Below are 23,403 nucleotides of genomic sequence, written 5' to 3'. Positions count from 1 at the left end.
ATCTTTTCACCTTCTCGCTCGCTGACTTTGGTAGACACTTTTAAAATGTATCTGGAACTGGAGCAGGTGATTATCTTTGTACAGGCCACCGGAGCTGCTGCACCAACTCCTCCACACCGGTGAAAGCTTTCTGTCCAAGCATCTGCACCTTCCAAAGCACACATAAATAGTGCAAGGTAGAGCGGCTGTTGTGGGGGAGCATTCATTCTGCAGATTGGAGTTTTTTCTTCTCCAAACATTTTTCAGAAGCAGAGCTATTCTGGTTCGCTGTCAGCGTGCGGCGCGATGAAAAAAAACAAGTGGTTTGGGAGTTATATGTGCAGAAAGCTGAAAACGGTGCTGAAAGATTGTAAATAAAAATGCAACAATGTGTTTTTTTTCATTCATACCAGACGGGTAAGCAGAAATCTAAGAATAGAGCATAACAATAAAATATAGTCTCTTCTTTTTCAGCATGCATTCAGCAGCGTTCACTTGCTCCATGCAGCCTCACTTGCCAAACTTTTTTCTTATCCTTGTGCTGGTTTGGGGTGTAATAATGAAGCTGATGAAACTTTTTTACATTAACATCAAACCAATTACCTAACGTTGATGTGTTAGACCACCAACATGACTTGTTGCACCGTGTCCAATAAGCTTTTTACTATGCAGGAAAACGAATGACGAAAAGGTTTGGGGAAGATGTTTTTACACTGAAAAAAGATCGACGGATGGAATGATTACATATAATGCAAAAAGACAAGCTGATCATGACAAATAAAATACAATTTTAGTTGATGACTGTCATCCAAGTAATTGTGGTTTTATGTAACTGATTTCATGATTTAATAATGTATTTATATGCAGAAGAATTCTGCAAAATTGTGATTATGTAATAATTGTGAGAGGCCTAATAACAAACCCACAGAGAACCATCTCCGACAGTGTGGTTCAGGTTTATATGGCGTTTTAGTGTTTTTCAGATCACCGTTTTGGTTTTATGGATCGAAACGTCACTTCTTCCTCTCGCCATTCTCACCAACCCCATTTGTTTGAAGCAAAAAAGCTGCGATATCCTGCTACACACTGCACAACCAACGTTAGCAACCAGCTAGGGGATATAGTGGAACATTCAGCAGCTAAAAAGAGAGTGTGCAGTGGACCAGGTGGTCAGAAAGAGGACTTCACTTGAATGCTGTTGCCATGAAGAAGAAGCCAGTAAGAGGCAAATCAGATCCTCAGCAAATTCAAAATGCTTCTTAACCACAGCCGTTAACAGAAAAAGGCACCACACTAATTCACCAACATAACAACTGGAATGAGACTAAAATCTCTCTTCTCTCACTGACAACATTTTAAACTGATATGATGCTTCTTGAGAATTGCAAATTAATTCCAGCCTGAGTTAAGTTAAATGGATTTGAGTTTGTATCATCAACTTTTTAATCAAAGAACCAGATTTTTTTTTTTCTGTTTGTGAGTTCCAACTCTCTTGACATTGTCAAATGGGAAAAATCAATGAGACAGAACAAAGGGCTTTCAGTGTAGCTCCACCCAATTTGTAAAATAGCTCCTCACGTTTGGTAAAATAGCCCCTCCTACTTTGCTTATATTAATTATGATGAGTCACATTTTGAGATTTTGAGAAAACCCAGTTAGGCCCAGTCACGTGCATTACAGCTGCTTTGTGTTTTGTTCTGCTCTGTTCTACTTCATATTGCTCCATTGTGGGGTTATATAATCACTAAGATTTACTGTGCTGTACTGCAGGTGATTTGAGGAGTGCAACTACCTCGGCTACCAGCACAGCATCTCTGATGTTGCCTGGATACGGTTCCTGCCAGCTAGTGCAGTTTATTTAATCGTGTAGGTTAACTAGTTAACTCGGACAACCTGGCACAGTTAGAGAGTTTCATTTAGCAGGAGTGTTAGGCTTAAAAGATTAGCTCTCCTTTTGCTTTTTATTTATTTATTTATTTTTTTTTAAACCACCATTTGTGATGCCACTCAGTCAAGAAAAAGGCAGTTCTTTGACAACTCCCGTTAAATTCAAACTTGATGAATCACGTCGTGTTTGCCTTCAGAGCGCTTCAGCTTCTAAGAAATAAAACAGTTGTGGCGTTCAAGGAAGTCACTTTACAAACGGTTAAAATTCGTGAGCTTTACAGGAAAATGTGCATTGAAATATACTGTATATCGTTCCCCACTCTGCCTCAGTGTAATACAATGTGTTGTTCTCAGAAAAACAATAAAAAGGTGAGTGTTGGTGCATCAGCATCCTGCCAACAGGAATACGTCAGGATATGCGGGCGGACACAGACCTCCATCTCCCAACAGTTGCAGCCGCCGCAGCCCGGCTGTCAGGAAGATGAAAATATGCCCGGCTTCATTTAGCGCTGTGGGGATCCTGTGGAGAAAAGGGGCAGGTAGAGCTAATGGAGTGCTCTTAGGACACAGCGGGGCTGTCGACTCAGCAACGGCGCCGGCTGTCTCTCCAGGACGCGCCCATTTTTATGACGATCTCTCCGAGGCCACAGCAGGTGTGCACGGGGGCCGAGGAGTCATCAGGCTCAGTGGCCAGATTGCGCAGGATTTACAGGAAACAAAATTAATTCTCAGGGAAGTTCAGATTATTTCAGAACCTGCCATGTTGACATAAATCATGTGGGCGGCTCTTGTTGTTTGGGTTTTTTTTTATTCACTGCTGTGAAGTATTTTAGTCTTTCCTATTCAAGTCTTCCAGGAAATGGCAAGAGTCAGGTTCTTAAGTAAAATTCAGTCCTCACATGAATTGCACAGACCCCATACGAGCAGGTGTATGTTGGTCTCCCCTGTATATATTCATGCATTAGCAGGCCCATCTGTGTAATCAAACTTTTCTCACCGCTGAGCGAGAGCTATATCTATCATGAGCTGTCAGTCTAGCAGAGCAATGAGAGAGATGCAGCAGCTGCACTGACTGACAGAGAGGAAATTGAAGTGTCACGTGAAACATGTTAACCATATATCGCCGCGTGTTGTCAACTGCTGGCGCGCCTCTTCAGCAACCCCAACCCAAAAAAACAACATCAGGAGCTGAAATTTAAAGGGAGGAGATGCTGAAATAACCGAGGTTGTTTCCCCCAATTACAGAGCATGTAAAAGCACGAGGCAAGGTTTTGAATTCTTCCCTGCAGCGTCCTTTATCTTGGAGATGTGGGCCAGCTCTCCAGCTCCGGGTCTGACAGTAATGTTTGACAGTGCTGTCAATGTCAGACCTGAGACATGAGACGTATGAGCAAATAAGGCGGTGAAAATGAGAAAAAACAAACAGGGAAACTGTGAAGGGTATGCACACCCTTCAGCATGACAGTTCACAATATAACACACCGAAGACGTGGCTTTATGTCATCCGAAAGTGAGAATGTGTTCTCACACCACGGCAGAGGCATGTGTAATGCCTCGGTGCATCACCGCCCACTGCACATCATTAGCACGGCGGCTCACAGTTGAGGAATATCGGCGGCAGCTGTCCACTGCTGTCATCCAGTTCAGGTCGGAGCCGGCGCTCGGAGACTGTCGGAGCGAAATCGCACCTCATGGGGTTAATGGGGTATTTGCATCTGCACAAAAACATCTGGAGTGTTGTTGTGCCGTGACGGAGGCAGATAATAGAAAGTTTATTTGTCTGAGAGCTGGCAGTTAAAACGCCGTTAAATGATGTCTGTGAAAGTCGGGGTGTGAAACACGCCTTTGAAGCACATGCATGGAGGTGATAATAGGATGGGATCTCAGCAGCTAAAGGTCAGACACGTTTTGTGTCGCTAACTGTGCTGCTGGTGGGGCATATTTTCAGTTCCTCTTCATTTTTGAATGAGGAAATATAAAAATGCACTAATAAAACCTTTGGATTACACTTCTGACTCCTTAAAAAAACAAAACAAAAACAAGCTCCCTACTTAACATTTAAACCCATTCAAAAAACAATTTACTCACCTTAATAGAGGCAGGACAACACAAGGGGAAGTTATTTCTGAGTATCTGTGTCAGACTCATTATGTCAAGTGGTGAAACTGAAAACAGGGTTCATCAAGGACCAGAAATCTGCTTCTAAATAATCTGCATTCTCCTGCAGAGCCAAAGCCATCGTTACGCATTGTTATGCAAAAACACAACAGCACACCCTGTTCATGAGGATTTCAGCGTTGCCACGGGGCTTTATTCACCGTGTTGTAATTGTTGTGTTTACGACTCTTCTTTTGATGAATAAACTCCACGAAGTAAAACAAACCTGCGCAGGCCGCCCACACGCACTAAAATATTACTGTCAAAACACGGGCTTGACTGTCGGTGCACCTTTTAGCACCGAAGCTCAGCTTTAAATTCAGGAAATGCGACGCAGAGTTACACGACGTTCCTTCCTGGCTCTGAATGTCTGAAAATGAGCCGGTGCGACCGCTCTCCACCGATTCAATGAAAAACAGAACGATCAGCTGCGATGAAGACAGTTTCTCCCAATTCATCGGACAATTACAGTAATAATGAATTGATTAAATGTTTGGCTAAATGTCAAAATGCTCCGTTTAGACCAATAATCTATTCTGTTTACTGTCATACAGAACATTTTAAGCGTTTTTGTTTTTCATGAATTTTTTTTTTTTACTGATAATTGTCTGAATTGGATTCTGCATTTCTAAACAGGTCAGCACCACTTGCAGTGGATTATGATAAAAAAAAATAAAAAAAAAAAACAATCTTCGTGCTTAAGGCAATTCTTATAAAAAGTTTTCTCTGAATCCGGAGCCCGTAATTGATGATGTCCTCATTTAAACATGCACAACCACTGAGAGAGACAGAGCAGCAAAGTCAGCGCGGTCAGCAGGGCTTCTCTTTGTCTTGTACGTTGTAGAACAGATATGAGAGTTGCTATGACGGTGGTTGGAGCTGCAGCAGGAGTTTGCTCCTCTTCCTGCTGCTCCGATCTCCCGTGCTTCGGTCCCTGCAGACGTCTTCCGGTGCTTTTGCTCCGAGGACGGCGAAGCAGACGCACACGTCTCATTAATTATGTCTCAGTTGAACTATCAGTCCGGAGCTCCCAGCCATTTGACTAAGGCAGAGGTAATGAAACCCCGTGCATTGGAGCTAAACCAGACAGCGTGGTGATGGAGGGAGGGGCGGGGGGTGCAGGGGGGTGCCAGGTTGGGAGGGAGCTAAATGGGAGGCTGAAGCCTGTGCTGAGGTTGAATCAATTTAAAGCTACGGTTTGGCAGTACAGGGTCGGTGGGTCAGGCAAAGGTTTTCAAAAGAAAAAAACACCACAGCTTTGATCTGCAGAAGCCCATCAGACATTCTCAGAAGAAAGTCGTGACCCGAACTCAGACAGATCATGACGGTCCGGGCAACACGAGGCGTTTTGGACCACAGGAACTATTTCACAGTGCTAAGAACGGGAGGAGGCTATAACTCTGTTTTGTGGGGCTTTTTCAGCTCCTAACCTCTGCCTGGGTTCTCTCCCCTGTTACAACAGGAACTAAACAGTAAGCAGGTGAACGACAGCTACCAACGAGTTTCAGATGGAGGGACAATAGTCCGGGCTTTATTAAGACGTTACACACCGCAGGAAATACAGCGAGACTTCTGTTGAACCGAGAGAAATATCCAAAGTCGCTCCGTTTCCGTCGTACTATGCAGCGGTGTGATGCTGTTTGAAGCACCGGAGGTTGTTCTAGATGTTCTGGAGTTAGTGAAGTAACTGACAGCAGCTCATAACAAGGCTTCCAGTTGATTTTGTGAATCAGTTAATACATCTTAAATGTAATTATGATCAATTTGACTGTTCCATTTGTTTCTATTGGCCCTCTTGAATGAAACACACTTTGGATCTTCAGACAGGTCAAACTTGTTCATGAGTTTCAACTGGACACACAAAAATTAAAACTGTATTTCCTCCATTGAAGAAATACGTGGCGGAGCGTTGTTCCGGCAGCAGTGTGTCATTTAACAGTTCCTATTAGCAGTGCAAATGCAAACAGCAAAAGGCCTTAGAACCTATTTAATTCTGGGGCAAACTCTCTGGGTTGTAGTTCCCCCTCAAGAAAGTCCTGAGAACTGTTTGGCCCAGAAACGTACTTGAAATCAGCTGAATTGCCTAAAACAGCAGCAGTCATATCATACCAGCATGAGCGGTATTTAAAGCACCAGAGATCAAAGCTTATCAATAAACATGTCCTACATGTAAAGCAATGAGAAGGTCACGGTCAATTAGATGTATACAGTAACAGCGATGACATTCACCATGTCACAAAAGGAGAGGGTTGGACCCCTCCGGGACCGAGGGACAGATAGAGACGAGACGTACCGCCGCGGGACGTCAATGACTGATGCCAGCGGAGACAACAGTGTTTTTGCTTTTGTCCAAATTGAAGAAACATAACCATAAATTTGCAAGCGGTAGATCGATACAGCCCGGACGCAGCACAAGTCCTGAAAAAAGGTATCCAAGGGAAACCATTCGATAACTCCAATCAGAGAGGGACCGGTAGCCCTGCTATTAATCTTCCATTACCACCCACAGGCCAGCAGCCACGCCGAGAGGTTCGGTGACAGATTCGGCCATTAGAGCTCGCACCGATGTTTCTACCTGGCAATCAGACAGATTTCTCCGTGTATTATTGGTGCAATCTCAACCATTCATCAGACGTGCTCCGTTAGAGTGGTCACGTTACAGAAGGGCGGTACCGCTGCCTTTTGCTTTCACCAACACGACTCGGCGCGCTGCATCACCAGGAACTGAGCCAACATATTGAGGATTTCATCTGGTATTGTTTACATGACACATCATTGATCGGCCCGAGTTGGATTTCCGACATTCGAGGGCTCCTTTTTGTTTTCTCGCATTTTTTTTTGAATGCATCTGTATGAATGCAGTAACTGTAAGCTAAAACCGTACTTAGTTAGGAGCAGACGAAATGTTTCTCTTTCTCATTTTGATGACAAGTACTGGCTTGTGACTAGGCTTAATAGTAATGTTCCCATTATGCACAGCAGCATCCCCTGAGACCACCCTTAAATACGGGACTACTCAATCATGACGAGAGGAACCCATGTTGGAATGAAATGGGTCATACGATACTTTAAATAAATATGATAATGAGGCAGACAGTAGCGATTGCCAGGGGGGTTATTTGTGTTATACGGAGAGAACAGTAGGTAGACTGGAGCTGAATATTAACACTGCAGTGGATGTGGAGGGAGGAAGAAGCGGTCTACAGCAGCGAGTTAAAGCCTAGGTGAGCCGAGTGTCAACATATTCACACAAAAAATAATAAATATCACAATTTTACTTGTTTTTTTGTCGGTAATATGTGAAATGATTTTTATAAGAAACATGCTTATCAACTCTCTGCTGCAGTTTAACCTCAGTGTGCTGACTTGAGTGGGAGTGTGTTTTATTGCTCATGAGTTAGACTTCTTTTAAAACTTGTGTTGTCCAACAGTTGAAGGGAAAACACTCCTACATCCGTGGATAGTGTTTGGCCAGACAAAATCTATTTCCACACACTTCAGTGGTTGATTAAGAATTAAAGAAAATAGTTAGGAAAAATGTGGTTAATATTTATATGTAAAAACACACCAACGTCTGTCTTACTCAGGTAATTTCCTGTCTTTAGTGATAGTAACAAAGACTCTGTGTATTAGAGCTCAACTGTCCAATATCATATATTCCAATATTCGCCTGTCACAGGTATGCTACTATCAGTGTCTTTACGATTATTTACAGTTATTAATAATTATTAAATTCCCAGTGAAGTTTACCGTTTCCGGGCACTGATGACATCACGTATCTTTGTCACAAATGTCAAAAGGTGTCAAAAGGGTTTAAGACTTATTGCAAAATATGTGTTGACTGGCGATATAGTGCATGACTCCATGCACTATACTGTATCACCAGGAACTGGGGAATAACATGGTATTTGATTTGATCTCATATCGCTTGCATGATACATCATCACATAATTGATCGGCTCAGTTGGATTTCCAACATTCCCTCCAGGAAGATGTTTTCTAGCAGTTCTGGAATGTATTTGTATGAATGCAGTAACTGTAACCTAAAGGTACAGAAATAGTGATAGTGGTTCTCTTTTGATTTTGATTAGGATTAAAAGGACACACACACACACACACACACACACACACACACACACACACACACACACACACACACACACACACACACAAAGAACATCAGCCCACATATTGATATCAAGAATCTTTTGCCTCCTTATATGAGGCTCAAACCATCCAGAATCAGTCGGGCTCTAATGTGTATTTGAGATACAGTTGGACTAAAAACAGCAGATTTCAAACTGAAATGTTTCAGTGTATTTTTTACAAAGAAAAAAAGATGTTTCTTTGAATACTAATATGACACATCTTGTCTGACAAGATTGTGCTCTAAAATGAACACGCTTTCTTATAAAAGTGAAGTACAGAAGTACAGCAGCTCCGAAGTCGACAGCTGAGACATGATTGAGGTGAAGCTATGTCACAGCAGGAGACTTTGCAAGCACTCTGATTGTTCCGTGAACCCTGGACTTGTATTTCAGCGTACTATGATTTAAAAAAAAGAAACGTGGGAAAACTCGACAGGACATCTGCAACCACGCAAAAGGCAGAGAGGGTAGAGGAGAAACCATCGCAGGATCGAGCTTTAACAGAGTGCCTGGTGATGAACGGGAAGGTGGCTCCTGTAATTTGGACTCTTCCCTCTCAGCAGGGGTCACAGTTATCTCTTGCCGGGCGACCCGAGGAGCTCAGTGGGGGTAATGTACTTCTGACAGTGAGATCCATGACACGTATATACAACACAATTTACCCCACAGCGCTGCAAAGGGCCTCAAAGGCAGAGTGTGAGGGAGTGAAAAGGAGCAATAAGTCAAGTGTTGTGCAGTGATGTCACTTTACACAAAGGGTTAGATCCACGGATTAGCGCGTCCTGATATTTGGCTTTTGTTACACATCACATATCGATCTGCGATGTGATCCCGCTCTGATACACGAGGACTCCTCCCTGACCGGCGCGCAGCTGAATTTGCAGCGAAATGTAATTTTTCTGCACATCATGTATCTTTAATGAAAGTAAATGAATTATTCTGTTTGCAACATTGTGTATCTTTGTGTGTGTGTGTGCGCGTGTGTGTGTGTGTGTGTGTGTGTGTGTGTGTGTGTGTGTGTGTGTGTGTGTGTGTGTGTGTGCGTGTGCGTGCGCGTGCGTGCGTGTGTGTGTGTGTGATGATAATTTAAAGGCTACATCAGAGCCTTTTCAGACAAAACAACTCAGAATGCGTGTCACTTTTTTGGGTTAAACATAGGCAAATTCAAAAATGACAAACTGAACACAATATATGACTAACATTATGAGTCATAGTGTTACACAATTACAAAAAGACTATACAGTGTATATCATATTAGTCACATATGATTCTGCAGCTTCCTCCAGAGCTGACATACTTCTGCTGTTAAAACTGTTAAATGAACAGACTCTTAATTAAATTCAAATATCTGAAAAGCGAATGATGAATGAAGCGGGTGCGTTTAAAAAAAAAAAAAAAAAAAAAGGCAGTTCCAGCTTTGTTTTTATATACATGGGTGTGAGTGGGGCTCCAGTAAATAAAGCAGCTATGTAACAGTGACCTAAGATAAAGAATGCAGCAAGGTCTCCCGTGTTTGTGTTTTGTTTTGTGAATCGATGCACTTTCCCTCATTGATCCAGAATACGATGCTGCTCGCGCATGCAGGTGTTTAATTTATGTTACAAGGTTACAAGCTCTCTGCCCAGTGCGTGCGCCACCTGCATGCTCTGGAATTCCGTCCCTCAGCTGCGGACTTGCAGAGATACTGTTTAGCCTCCGGTTCGCGTCAGACCCGACCGTCAGCGAGGGACTCGTGCGGCTCGCCGGCCCCCCGAAAACAGCTTCGATTCACGGCCCTGAAATGCAATCCACTCCCCAGTGCGTCTCCCTAGATCCTGTGTTCTTATCAGCTCCTCATCCTAGAGGAGCTGTCAATACAACAACCACAGAGAAAGAAAACCATTCCTTCCCCCTGCTTCTCGTATCAACGCGGCACATCTTCGCACAGAAACCGGCCCTGGTCAGACAGCAATTAAAGCCCCGGGCCCCGGGCGGAGGGGGTGGGCACGCACCAACCACAGATCTATAAACCTGATTTCTATCCGTTCACCTCGAGCAGCTTTCCACCGACACGCCAGCTCAGGAGGCGTCAACTGTGTGGACTGCATGCTCGCTGTAATTACAATCATCTTTGTCAGAGATGCATTGCATATGACAGAAAACAACTGAGCTGTGGTACTTGTGATCCCGTCTCGAATGAATGAGCTGCCTACTAAACAGCTGAAGCTGGAACGACTGGAGTTTTACTTTTATAAATACCTTTGTGCACGACAAATCCTTCTATTCAGCTGTAGCGATATTCTCTATTTTTATTTTTGTCAATAAATAAATAAAGATGTTGCTAACAATTACTGCCTGCAAGGGCTGCACAATTAATCACCAACAAATCTCAATCTGGATTCATGGATCTCGTATTAAATGCCAATGATTCTGCCGAATTTTCATTTAGGACATCAGCTAAATCAAAACAAGCGCTCCTGCTCTCCCTCAACCAATAACAACACAGCGTCACACCATGTGATGCAGAGCAGCAGGAACCGACAGGAAGGCAAAATAAAAAACCACGGAGACAGAAAGAAAGAAAAAAAGAAACGCTCAGAAAAAGACTTGTTCAGAGGTTGTATTATATAAAAGAAGACAAGAGACTGAACTTGATTGTTTTAACGTGCCGTTTCAGATTCATGAAGCTGCTGCATTAAAAGCTAAAAACAAGAGCTTTCCCTTTCTGTTGAGAACTGCATGCACCTCGCAGGGCCGCCGCGCACAGCTACGTGGAAAACGACCAGACACGGTCGAAGTCGTAGGTCTACTGTTTAAAAACGATGCTATCTTCTTTGTCAGGTTAATCAATGATGATAAATTGTGCGGATAAAAACCATTTGATTCCAGTCAAACTTGGATTTGAAGTGTCACTATTGAGTGATAAGGGCTGCATGCATTTTTCAGGAGAACTGATTGCAGCTGCCGGGTGAAGCGGTACCCGTTATTTCAGCCGAGGTCATTATAAAATGTGGATGTAATTCTTGAACAACTCGGCATGACTCCGGTCGCGGATCAGGGACCGTGAGATTTTCTTCTGTACCAGGTAATTGAGTGCACTACTAACATTTCTCCTGAAAGAAATCATGAAAGAGAATCGTCATCTCACTTCTCAGCACAAAAAAAAAACCAACCTGATTCTTGTAGTTCCAGAGTCGTGCAGTCTCACTGCCTCTGTGTCCAAAGCCTTTTCTGTGTAACTTGCACACAGCAACAAAAAGCACGGCTGAAAGCAGCTCCATATTAGAGGAAATAGTTCCAAAATTACATAAAGTACCTTTCTGCAATTCTCATGTATTTTGTTGCAGTTGAAGGTTCTTGAAATTATTAATAAAAACGTTTTCAGTATTTTGTCCTCTTATCCAGAATATTGTTATTGCAGAAAAACTGTGAAAGACTGATTTTATTAAGAATAATTGATTCTTGGTCTGTCCCACATGCCTCACTGAGCTCCTGTAAATACACACTTGCACACCAAGTGTATCAATCCGCAGCTGGAAATAGTCCCTGATAAAACACCTATTTTCTCCAGTTTGAGGAACATTTACTCTTTTCCATGTTGTTTTTGGATATTCAGCCTTTTTTTTAATGAATGACACTATAAATGTAGTTGCGACATATTGTTATACACTAACAAGGAAAGGGGCATGAGGTATTATTAAGAGGCAGTTTGGCATGTAGTGTCCTTTTGTTTTGGACCAATTGCTTACATTTGTCTAGAAATGGACAGTTCACCTTAAAGCGATTCCAAATACTAATTTACATTATTCAATAAAATAATGTGGAGTCTAAATCAGTAAAATGTCAGCAATAGACACTGTAGGGTTAAATATTTAACTATTGCTGAGAATAAAGCATCATTAAATGGATTCAAACGAAGCAGCGGCCTCATCCAGTCTTGTTGAACACTGACATCATTTCTAGGAAAGACCTGAAACAGGGAAACTGTGCCTGAACACAAATAATTATTTTTGGTATAATTGTGTTTCCTCAACTAATGTTAGGCTCTTAAATTAAAAGGGTTTTCTTCTGTATTAATATACATTGTGTTGTCATAATAACAAGAACTAATTATTGGGTAAGACAATGTCCACTTGCAGACCAGCTGTGCCTCTTAAATAAAGGTTTGTGCTGCTTTTGTGAGAGCCGTGCTCTCCGAACAGTACGCCACACGGCCTGTTTTGTTCAGGCGATATAAAAAAAAACGACGACTCCAGAGAAGCTCCAAACAGTTTCCGCACACTTAATGATGGCCGTCGAGAGAGGCAGGGATTTAACAAGCAGACGGACAGATCTCCATTTCCAGGTCAAACTTTAACAAGGCTCTTATTGGGCAAATCCTAGGTCAAACTCTAACAAGAAGTGCTGCCACATGACACCGCGAACCGGCGGTGAGAACGGGGTTCCATTACCGAGGAGAGAGCGGATAATTGGGCTTGTTGTGAGGGTCGTATACCCTGATTTGACCCTTTGTTTACGCTTTCACTACAAGAGTTAATGAACGCTTTACAGCCAATTGGAACAGTTGCAACACGTGACCCCTGCGCTGTATCAATCACAATGAGGATAATTCAGTCAATATGTTTAAAAGCAGCCATTTTAACTTCAATTTCAATTTGAATTTCAATTTGTGATTTTAAATCACAAATTGTGCTTTGTGCTAAATGATTTTGCTGGTATGCGAACGAGAGAGGAAAAAAACAACAAAAAAAAGGGCACGAGATAGCAGAGGGAGACGTCCCCTAAAAATCTGTGAACACAATTAGGCTTTAATATCAGGCTCCTAAAATAGAGACGGGAGACACAGCGAAGCAAGCAGCCCAGCAGGACACGGGGAAAGGTCTCCCGGCACCGGTGGTAAACGAGCATCCATCACCCCTCCTCTCTCGGCACATCACAGGAGAACTTCTCCTGCTCCAAAAACCCAGAAAATGCACTTAACTTTGGTTTACTGATACCCCGCCACCCTCGCTCATTAAAGATTCATGCCCACCGCCGCCAAAGCCCGTCCGTTCGTTTTTCTCTTCTCAAAAAAAAAAAAGGTCGGCAGGACATTTAATACTCAACGTGACAAAGAAGATTAATGCTCTTAATAGTTTCTTATGAAAGAATGATGACGCCTGGCAACGTTTTGCCTCTTTGCATTACATCAAAACAATACTTGACACAAATGTGTGATGACAGAAGCATGTAATCTGCCTCTGTTTAGTTTTTTTGGTGATTGGATTTGCAGTATCCGTGTTCAACATGACACACGGTAGGTGAATGTTCTGCTCTCCTTGTCACTTTGTGTGTTCTGCGACGACATAACAAGGCTCCTTTAGTAAAGACTGCTGTATAAGTCAGTATAATGTTTCTGTTAAAATACTGAATCAAAAACAAAAGTTAGGAAATAGACTTTACCTGACAGCAGAACACCTCTAAAATAACAGATTAGGCCCTAAAGAGAGTTTTGTTTATGGAGGCGGTGCAGATGACAGAGAGGCATTCAAGAAACAAGACGGAGCAGCGTCTATTCTTTCCTTTCATCCTCACTACTTGTTGGGCGGCAGCATCTGCTGTTCGGCACAGGCGAACACACCGACACCGGCAGCGTCTCAAACAGCATCGCCTCGACAGCAAATCTGAAATCAGTAGCCAAAGGGCATGAATACATTTAAATGCGCGAAAGAAATGTAAAGCAGAGCACAAACTCTACATTCAAATGAAAGAAATAAAAGTTGTGTTTTCGACGTGGTCGGGCAATCCGAGAGCCCTTGAACTGTGAAAAAAAAAAAAAAAAAAAAAACGATTTGCAGGCTTTTATTGTGGGCTTTTGATATCTCAGGCCAAGGATTAGACTCACGGAAGTAATAAAGGAGGCTGTATACATAGTGGGCACATTAAATCAAAGCGGGCGAGGGATGGAGGGCTGACTAAACTCTACAAATTCCCACAACGACAAAAAGAAGGTTACGATCTCGGGCGTTTTTTTCCCGCGTCGTACTGCTGTTAAAGGGGAGCTCCAAAACACAATATTGTAGCTGAGACATTATTTACTGAGAGTGTAGGTGACTTACACCATCTGTTTATAAAGCAACAGGCTCAGGCAGACGCTCTGCCAGCGAAGAGGCACAAGGTCCCCGGGCTTATCTCGGTAGAGGTGTGCTGCTGCTCCTCGGCACCAGCGAGGTGGAACGATAAACATAATTAAATTGAGTTGGATTACACAAAATGGATCGGATCAGTTGGGAAGGCGGAGAAGCTAATCCAGTGCAATCCTCTCTATAGAGGTGCCAACCACACAAAACAACATAAATAAAGAGGAGGGAAAGGGGAGGCTGTCACGTGGAGATCAAGGCGAAGCGAAGGACCCCTTCAAGTTAAAAAAAAAAAAAAAAAAAACGCACTCCAAAGTCAAACATTAGTGCAGTTTGGAGCCCAAAAAATAAGAAAGCGGGCAAAAATACATCTGATTCTCTGCTGGATCTCAAGCAGAAATCGAGCGCTTTCATGATGAAAGGACGTTACTGTACGTGCGCGGCACACTGGATGTGTTTTGGAGAGCGTTCGTGGTGTCAAAAAAGGAATAAGGAGTGAATTTACACCACAGTTTTCCTTTTGAGGAAGTGGGGAAATCACACTCATCTTCCATCACTTCTGTCATGACAAAAGATGTAGTCATGAGTGGGAGGTGCCACTCCCTCCTGCTTCTCACCTTGTGTTTTAGTTATAGGCGAGATAAGGCGTGACAGCCGGACTCAACAGCAGCAGGGATCTGAACTTTTTTTTATTTATCACTTCTATGGCAACACTTTTTTCTTTTTTTTTCCCCATTCCCTTCCTCCATTTTTTTTTTTTCCAATTGCATTTTCCCTTTTGTAACTGACTTTGGTACAATCCCCTTACAAATAACCTTCCCCTGGGGAAAGAGACTCTTACTTTGTGTCCACCCCTGCCAGCCCACTCCCACTCCTCTCTTTCTTTTATATCCCCGTCTGCCTTTGTCTCTGCGCCTCAGACACAGCAAACACATTGATACAGTCTGGGAGTTTTCCACTGCTCTTCAAACTAATCCAGTGTAATCCTGCTCTGTCTGCGTCCCGTCTTGGGCATTATCATCCAATAAAATGATGATTAATGGATCCTCATAAGTAATGCAGGGGAAGCCTAAAGCGAGGCTATACACTGTCGAGGTGATGACATGGCCTCCAGCAATAAAAGATCTAAACTGCTTGCTCCAACTGAACGCTGAGGCGTTTTTCTTTGGCACCAGGTGTGGAAAAATGTCAAGTAGTAAAAGTCAGCCTTTAATGACCGTTTGCAGTCTTTATACACACAAATGTATCTTTCATTGCTCTTCTACTGCTGCTTGGGATGAGACTATGTGCAGCATTTAAGCACTTTGAAGAAAAAGATATCTCGAAAAATATTGTTGTTGTTTTTTTTTTTTCAAAAGATACCTAAAATTTTAAACCATACCCAGCTCTACCAAAAGCCCCAGATACACACACCTCTAAATGATCTCCTTACCAGAGGGGTGAAATATCAGCTTTCAGCATACGCCTGCCTAAACAAGTGCAGTTTGCATTATTAAAACCGCCCTGGCTGGCTGCTTTAATTGAGTCTCCTCTTGGATAGCCGTCCAAGCAGACAGCTCAAGGCAGCCCTCTCAGCAATGTATGCATGCAGGTGGAAGCGGGAGGAAAACGCACATCTCCGTGGCATTTGAAATATGAATGCTGCATTTATACCCGGGCAGAATGTCTGACATGGAAATCTGACAGCCTCGACATTAAATCAACAAGCCGAGCCCAAGGCGAGCTTTGGGCCAGGCCGAGACCGTAAACTGTACAATATGGAGATGGGATGGCGCCGACAATGATGGAGATGTAAGGAAACACCAAGAGGCAACAGCTGGGGAGGATTGAACGATTATTAAGAGCTGGTGTTCTGCCATCAGCAGAAAACAGAGGGAAACGTCAGGGTCTTCATTCTGCAGCATAAAGAGATGTATGGATTTAAATACTCACTGTACCACTAGATACTGATAGGAACAATTCTAAAAAAATGACTTTCTTTTGACAAAAATTAGGGAAGATATTTCAATATCGCCAAACTCTTCAGTATATACAATCAGCCACATCAAAAATGTACTAAAATAAAAGCAGTGACAAATTACACAAAAAATGCAAAATGTGAATATTTTGCATCAAAATTCTTCATATGGCGCAAAGTTGTTCAAAAAAAGTTTGGAATAGATTTTTGTCAGCGCATTCTTTAGAAAAGTTCTGGTTCAATTCAACATCCTCCAGTGATGAAGTTCTTGACCAGCTCTTCCTCTCTTGACAAAAGAAGAGGAGATTTTGGTTCATTAGCTAAAACCTGCTGTGATACTGTTGCCTGATTACAACCAGTATCAGTTACAAAGGCCTTGTTCAGACTGCCAGCCCAAATCCAATTTTTGTCATAGCCAGATTGCTTCTGGATTTATTTTTGAAAGTCTGAATTGCAAAAAAAAAAAAAAAAAACACAAAAAATGTGATTTTTGCAATCTGGATCCAAACCACATTTGCAGGTTGTTTAAAATCCGATTCCAATCAGATTTCTACAGACGCGTCTCAGTCCGGACGCTCTGCTGGCTCAGATTGGACTTCGCGCGTCACTCTCAACCTGATCCACGGAGACAACGTCATTTACAGGCAGAGTGAGCAGAATCTATGCTGCCACCGAGCAGAGATATCAGAAAGTGTCGATTTTAGTGCCGTGGAGGACAACGATAACAACAGTCCACGGACAGAAGCCGAAATAAACTGTCTGCTGCCAATTCAGTGGCGGCAGCTTCAGTGGTGGAAAGACGCGTCACCAGCGTCGTGTCTGATTTGATCACTTGCTAATAACGGCGCAGTCTGTTGTAAAACCAAAACAACGAGCTGAAAGACACTGAACGCTCCATCAAGCTGAAGCAAATTCAACATACAGTAAGTGACAATTCTCATGATTTTAAGCAGGCCCTTTAACATTAAATAGTCATTTGATGCATTACTCATGCATTTATTGATTAGTGCACCAGGCTCATGCTTCGAATTGTTTATTGTATTTCTGCCACATTGTTTCTTTGGGCTATTTTCCAGCAGTCAGTCTGGTTTAATTCTGTTAATCCAAGTGAAGTTACAACACTGCAGAAGAAAGCCATGTTCTTGCAGGCCTGTTTGATTACTTCTCACCGATAACCAGTGCGTCTGTTTGTTTACATGCAGCGGCGTACGGATGAGTCGTGTTGATATTCCAGTGATCGCGTTAGAGCCCATCAGGTGGAGTAACTGGGTGAGAAAAGAGTGAAATCCCACCAATTGTCAGCTCGTTATTGCTCTCGAAACAAGTGAGAAGCTGCCTTCAACATTAGCAGCGGAACTAAAGGTGTCACGTGACGCACCGCGTCGGCACACGAGGTGTTGTTAGGTTTTCTAGCCGTTAGTCCTGGCCTACATTTCACCCCTGGATTCCAGAGGGAGCCGCGGCGAAGCAGAGGAAGCGCAGCGCTGCAGACGCCTCTCAGCCACAGCAGCACTTCCACTACTCGCCCGGGTGCAGAGCGAGTTTCCGCAGCTTCTCCCGCCTCCGTCTGCCCTCTTGCAGTTCACTTGCAAGTTCAGTACATCTGCGGGTCAAAATCAGCGGTCGGGTCTCGGCCTCGGACAGATTGGGCGCCGTGGCTGCGCCTTCACCTCCACCTCGCTGTGTGGCTCAGCGTGTCAGCCAGCCGCGGATCCACAGATCATTATCGCTATCTAGTTCTGTTTCCCCAACAAAACGATATCGCTGACTTTGATCCGATGCCAGAGCTTATTTTTGTTCACTTCTGGGCATCCTAACCCAGGAACTGCTCTACCTCGGGGCAAAACGCAAGCAGGGCTAAAAATACCCCTCTGTTGTGATGATGAGATGGGAGCGTATGAAGTAACGATGGAGCACGGATAGTCTGGAGTACACTTACTGTCTCACACCTGTACAGATAAGGCACTTTTTTTTTTTTTTTTTTTGTCGTTGTTGCTGTTGTTTTTCTCTGTGTGTGTGTGTGTATGTGTGTGTGTGTGTGTGTGTGAGAGAGAGTTAATGTCATGCAAACATTGTGCCTGGCTCCTACTGTGGAATATCCAATTAAAAAGCAGTGGATGCGGAGCTCGTGTGCAGGACCGAGGTTACGTCGTCCAAACTGGGCCAGAGGTCCTGAAACATTCAGAGCCGGGCCGCACACTGCTCTGCATCCACATCCCGAACAAACAGAATCCATCTGCTGCAGGGAGACACTTTACATTTTTAACCTGGTATTATTTACAACTACCTTCTGTAGGAAAGTCACATAGAAACATGACTCATCCTACTTCAAAGTCAGTTCTATTCTAATGATTTATAATTATGATAGTTGTGTACAAAAACAGTGGAGATAATAACAAACATCAAAACTACAATCTCTAACGAACCAGATGATAGAATGTAATTGAGTGACTAGCACTTCAGTCTAAAGCTGAAACTTAGTTCAGAGTTGACAGAGAAAATGTAAGCAGAAGGAGCACAGTACAAGAACATGACATGAAGGTGTATGAGGAACATGGTTCCTTTCATGTAGCAAGAACACGATCGATTCGGGATTTTTGGGGCCAAGATATTGATGCAAGGAGGTAAAAAAAACAATTCCAATAGGGATATATATCGACTGAAATGTTGTTATCAAACCCTTGGAGATGAAGATATGTAATACAAGTGGGATATTTTACAGTTTAACGATAAACTTTATTGTCCAAAGTGACATCGGTGAACTGAAACAACAGTAAACGTGATACTCATAAATAACTCTCAACTTAAAAAAACAACTTTGTATTATGTTCTGTAAAAAAAACAAGTTCTCAACATGGCACATACACGTACATTTATACCAATATACTGTATATGTGATAATATAGGCTGATAATGATGGCTGATAAATCTGTCGGGCTCTGACATGTTGAAGATTTTCAGATGAGATTTTGATATGCTAAAATGCAGATGTTCAGAAAAAAATATATATATTTGTCTGTTTGAATTATTTATCAACAAAGTTTTTCCATATAATTTCAGATGAAACATCTTTGGACTTTAGTTTTTAAATATGGTGTAGACGTACTGTTATTCACAAACTAAAATGACTAACATCAGTTCTTCCCAGAAAGCCTTTCAGCTGCGATTTTCAGTCGTCCAGCTCACGTTTTTGACGTTGCATTTCAGGTCTAAAATACAACCTGAAGTGTATTTTTACACTTCCAGTCTATCTCCCTGCATTTTACACGGCGAGCAGCACCACACCGACCGTTCGTTGGACTCTAAAGCGATTTCCCGAAACGCAGGTGACCTCCTGCTGAACGCCGAGGCCGAGCGCCTCCTGGGTGAAGCTGCCGCTGCTCTGCTAGCCTGCTGTGCACACACGGCTTAAGGCAGCTGCATTTTGCAAAGTCAGCAAACAGCCTCACTTTTCATCCACTATTTTCCCGCACGTTACTTCTCAGACGCTTCAGTGTCATTACTTGCCGGTGCGGTTCCTCGTTCTCTCCATTTTTGCGTTCGTGAGGAAGAACAACAGCCTTGTTTGCTACTTGGAACGAGCCATGCAGCGGGTCAGAGTGAATATACTTTTTTTTTTCTTCTTTTTTTTTGCCTCGTGAGGAAAAGGTGAGTAGAATTGGAATAATAAAAGTAGGGTGAAGATTTTTGTTTCTGTCCAACTGCTGTTTCCAAGGTGAAAGAGTGAACTTTCACACTCAAACCAACAGTTACATCCACACTGGAAACAAATGAGTGTTATTCACAGAGCTCTAAAGAGGCGTTTTCATACCTGGAAGCCCCTCATTAGTATGCTGCTGAGGATGTTACATCCCATGTAGACTGCTGGTCCTGCTTGTGTCTCATTTTGGCGGAAGACATTCCTCCAGCTCCGAGTGCCCGCCGCCGCCCGCATGAGGCTTGTCAACAGCGGCAGAGATATGGTCCTCCTGGGAGAGGAGCTCCGCGAATGGCCCGTACTTATCAAAGCAGCCCGCCCTGTCCCAGAGCTTCCAACACAATGCGCCCCCCACCCCCCCCCCTACCCCCCCCGCCCCCAATTTTTCCCTGAATACAAGTCTCTCCAGACCTGGAGTAATCTCATATTCGCCCGTTTGCACGCAGTAACTCGAGTTACTCCGGCTCTGTTCCCTGCATCCCCTGCCAATTGCATAATCAAGTCCAGAACTCATCAGCAAGATGGCAGAAGAAGTGCTCTATTAAGCTGCATCATGTTCCATCTGTTGTGTAAGAGAGAGATAACAGTATTTACAGTTTTGGAGTTGTGGCAGACTGTTTCGGCCAAATTTTGTGCACCGCAGAGTTCTGCTTACTTCATAAAATGTCACGGATTAATTCTGCCACTGCGACGTTGTCCAACTGCAGTCTTTGCCCCCCGACAGAAATATCACAAACTAACTTTGTTGGAAGTGTTACATCAAGAACTTGTGTTTGGTAAAACTGTTTAAATGCCTGGTTTGTCCGGGCTCGCACTCAAAAAAGTATTCCATCGTTTTTTGTTTTTTTTATTCCATTTTTAAAGAACGGCCATTATTTGCTGTGACTCTACAGAGGACCTGCCGTGTGGATAGAGGACTCAGAGACGTGAAAACACGGCCTTATCAGCCTGGAATGAATTTACTCTCAGTGTTTGAATCAGCTCACCTACACAGGCATTAACACGAGTCTGTACTTTCAAACAAGACTCCAGTGTGGAACTGAGACTCTGGGCCATTACGTCCATTTATCCAACACACATTGGACAGATGACAGTTATTCTACAAGAAGTACTTTGTTTAACTCATCAGGGTTTAAAGTGGTGATCACAGACTGAATGATGGTGAAAACTAGAATCAGTGGATCTCATATATTTCAGTCTGCAGTTAATAATGTGCTCATTTGTTTTTTTTTATTAGCAGGCCAACCGAGGACATGACAGGACACTTAACCCATTCACGCCAGGATCTCCTAATAGTTCAAATATCAGTGGTTAAATGTAACCAAGTACTTTTACTCAAGTCCTGTACTTAAGTACAAATCTGAGGTATTTTTACTAGACTTGAATGTTTCCTTTTTATGCAGCTTTATACTTCTACTCCACTCAACTCAGGGGCAAATCTTTTTACTTTCTTTTACTCCATTACATTCAACTGACAGCTTCACTTACTTTTGAGATTCCCGCTTTTTATCCCTTTTCTGTCCAGTGAAAACCATGTATCTCCAAATTTACTAATATCAATTTTTTCTGATCACCTGAAGTACTAATTATTATCATGTATTATTTTTAAGCTAAACTGTTTTTAAAAAAAAACTTAGATTCACTTGAAAATGCTTTTTATTCAGTTGTTGACTTGTCAGAGAAATGTGTTTTTTACAGAAACACCACAAACATATGATGAACTTATGGAATATAATGAATTAGATCAAACTAACCGACAGGACATAAAGTAGTTCACATACTCACAACCTCAAATAACTACAGCAGTAAAAAGCACAGTAATATTCATTCAAAAACATCATATATAGTAAAACACTGACAGGAAGCATGTACTGCACAGTGTGTATTTTTACTCATAGATTACTATTATAGATATTAGGTTACTGAAGATACTTTAAGTATATTTTGATGATATGTTTTCATGCAGGACTTTAAATTGTAGTGGAGTATTTCCACAGTGTAATCAGTAACTGAATACTCTGCTATCATTGCCAAAAATGCTCAAACAAATCAGGTTTAAATTAACGTGAATATATGGCTGGAAGAATATCCGTGCATTTTTCATAATTTGATAAAGTCGAGCTCTAAAGCTGGAAGTTAATCGACAAGTGAATCAAACTGTTTGAAAGCTACACAAGCGTTTCAATTTGCTGCTTTTGTCTTTTTAAAATGACTGTAAATTGAGTATTTTTGTGTTTTGGACTGGTAGTCAGACAAAACAAGGTCTGTGAAGACGTCATCTTTGGCTTCAAGGAATTGAAAAGGTGTTTATCACAATCTTCTGACATTTTCTACGCTTAGCTTAATCGATTAATTGGGGAAATAATTATCACATTCATGAAACTGCTCATGAGACGAAGCCCCTGGAATAACTGAATATTCATACTGAGGTTGCAGAAGGTGACAGACTACTTCGGAGCCCTTTTAAAGACCCCAAGAGGTCCCTAAGTTTGAGGAGCAGCAACTAGGAGAGATGTAGCTGTCAGAATAAAATAAAAAAAATAAAAAGCTTGGTTGCAGGCGCTGCATCGGGGGATTCAATAGAATTAGTTAGAGTGTAGCAGACTGTTTACAGACGAGACTCCTTGTCTGTTACCTTAAAAGACAACAACAGCCTCTCAACAAAGCCCATGAGTGGGACTTGAAGGATGCACTTGGATGCTATAACAGAGCACTTCCCACACGGGGAGCTCTAAGGTGCTGCTTCTCCAGAAGTGTTTGCAAAAAAATAAATAAATTCAGACAGCTTCAAAGCACAAAAAAAAGGCTGTGCAACGGATTAATTAAAGCGTCTGCTGCTGCTCCATCCGCTCAGAATTCCATTTCAGTCACGTCCACTTCTTCAAAGTAGGGAAACACATGTACATTTCAATAAGAGGGCGATTATTCCAACACTTCCACACAACAGCTTCCACATGTCTGCAACGGGGAGAGGGATGACTGCAGTCTGCAAACTGGGATGTCAAGTGGTTTTAGCTTTAGTGTCTCACTGCTGCTGCTTCCCATTCTCAAACTCTGGGCTCTATGTTCACATCGTGTCATGTGAAATAGTCACTTTGTCATCACTTCTCCTCATCAACATGCATCCAGCTTTGTGCCAGATCAAAAGCAGCACGGAAAATAAATTTTAAAAAAAAAAGGTGCCAACAGGCAGAGTTTTCATCATTTATACCCACGTTTGTCCGATTTAAATGGAAAGTTCAGGGCTGAAGGTGCAGTTTTTAGTTGAACCTGCCCCGTTTTGCTGAGTTCTACAGCACAGCATGCTGCCTGACGCACCTTTTCTCCATAACTACTCGGCAAAACAGCCACGATGCTAAAAGGACCTCGCTGTTTTAGTGTGACCAAACAGGAAATTGTAAGTAGACCCACAAACCTCATATTTATAACTCCAAGTAGGCGGACTGGTGGAGTCACGTAGCCTGCAGCACAACACAGCGT

The 23,403-nt window shown here is 42.6% G+C and overlaps 1 protein-coding gene across 2 annotated transcripts in view; it reads right to left on the bottom strand.

The window, feature by feature from the left end:
- The window catches only part of khdrbs3 (KH domain containing, RNA binding, signal transduction associated 3), a 110,968-nt gene that overhangs the window by 87,022 nt on the left and 543 nt on the right, over window positions 1–23,403 (bottom strand). The window lies entirely within an intron of this gene.

Source organism: Embiotoca jacksoni, unplaced genomic scaffold (genome assembly GCF_022577435.1).
Source record: "Embiotoca jacksoni isolate LCO1_2020_lvr unplaced genomic scaffold, fEmbJac1.0.p SCAF_7, whole genome shotgun sequence".
In the NCBI taxonomy this organism is placed as follows: Eukaryota; Metazoa; Chordata; class Actinopteri; family Embiotocidae; genus Embiotoca; species Embiotoca jacksoni.
Note: the sequence above shows the minus strand (reverse complement) of the source record. Positions and strands in the feature narration are given on the sequence as shown.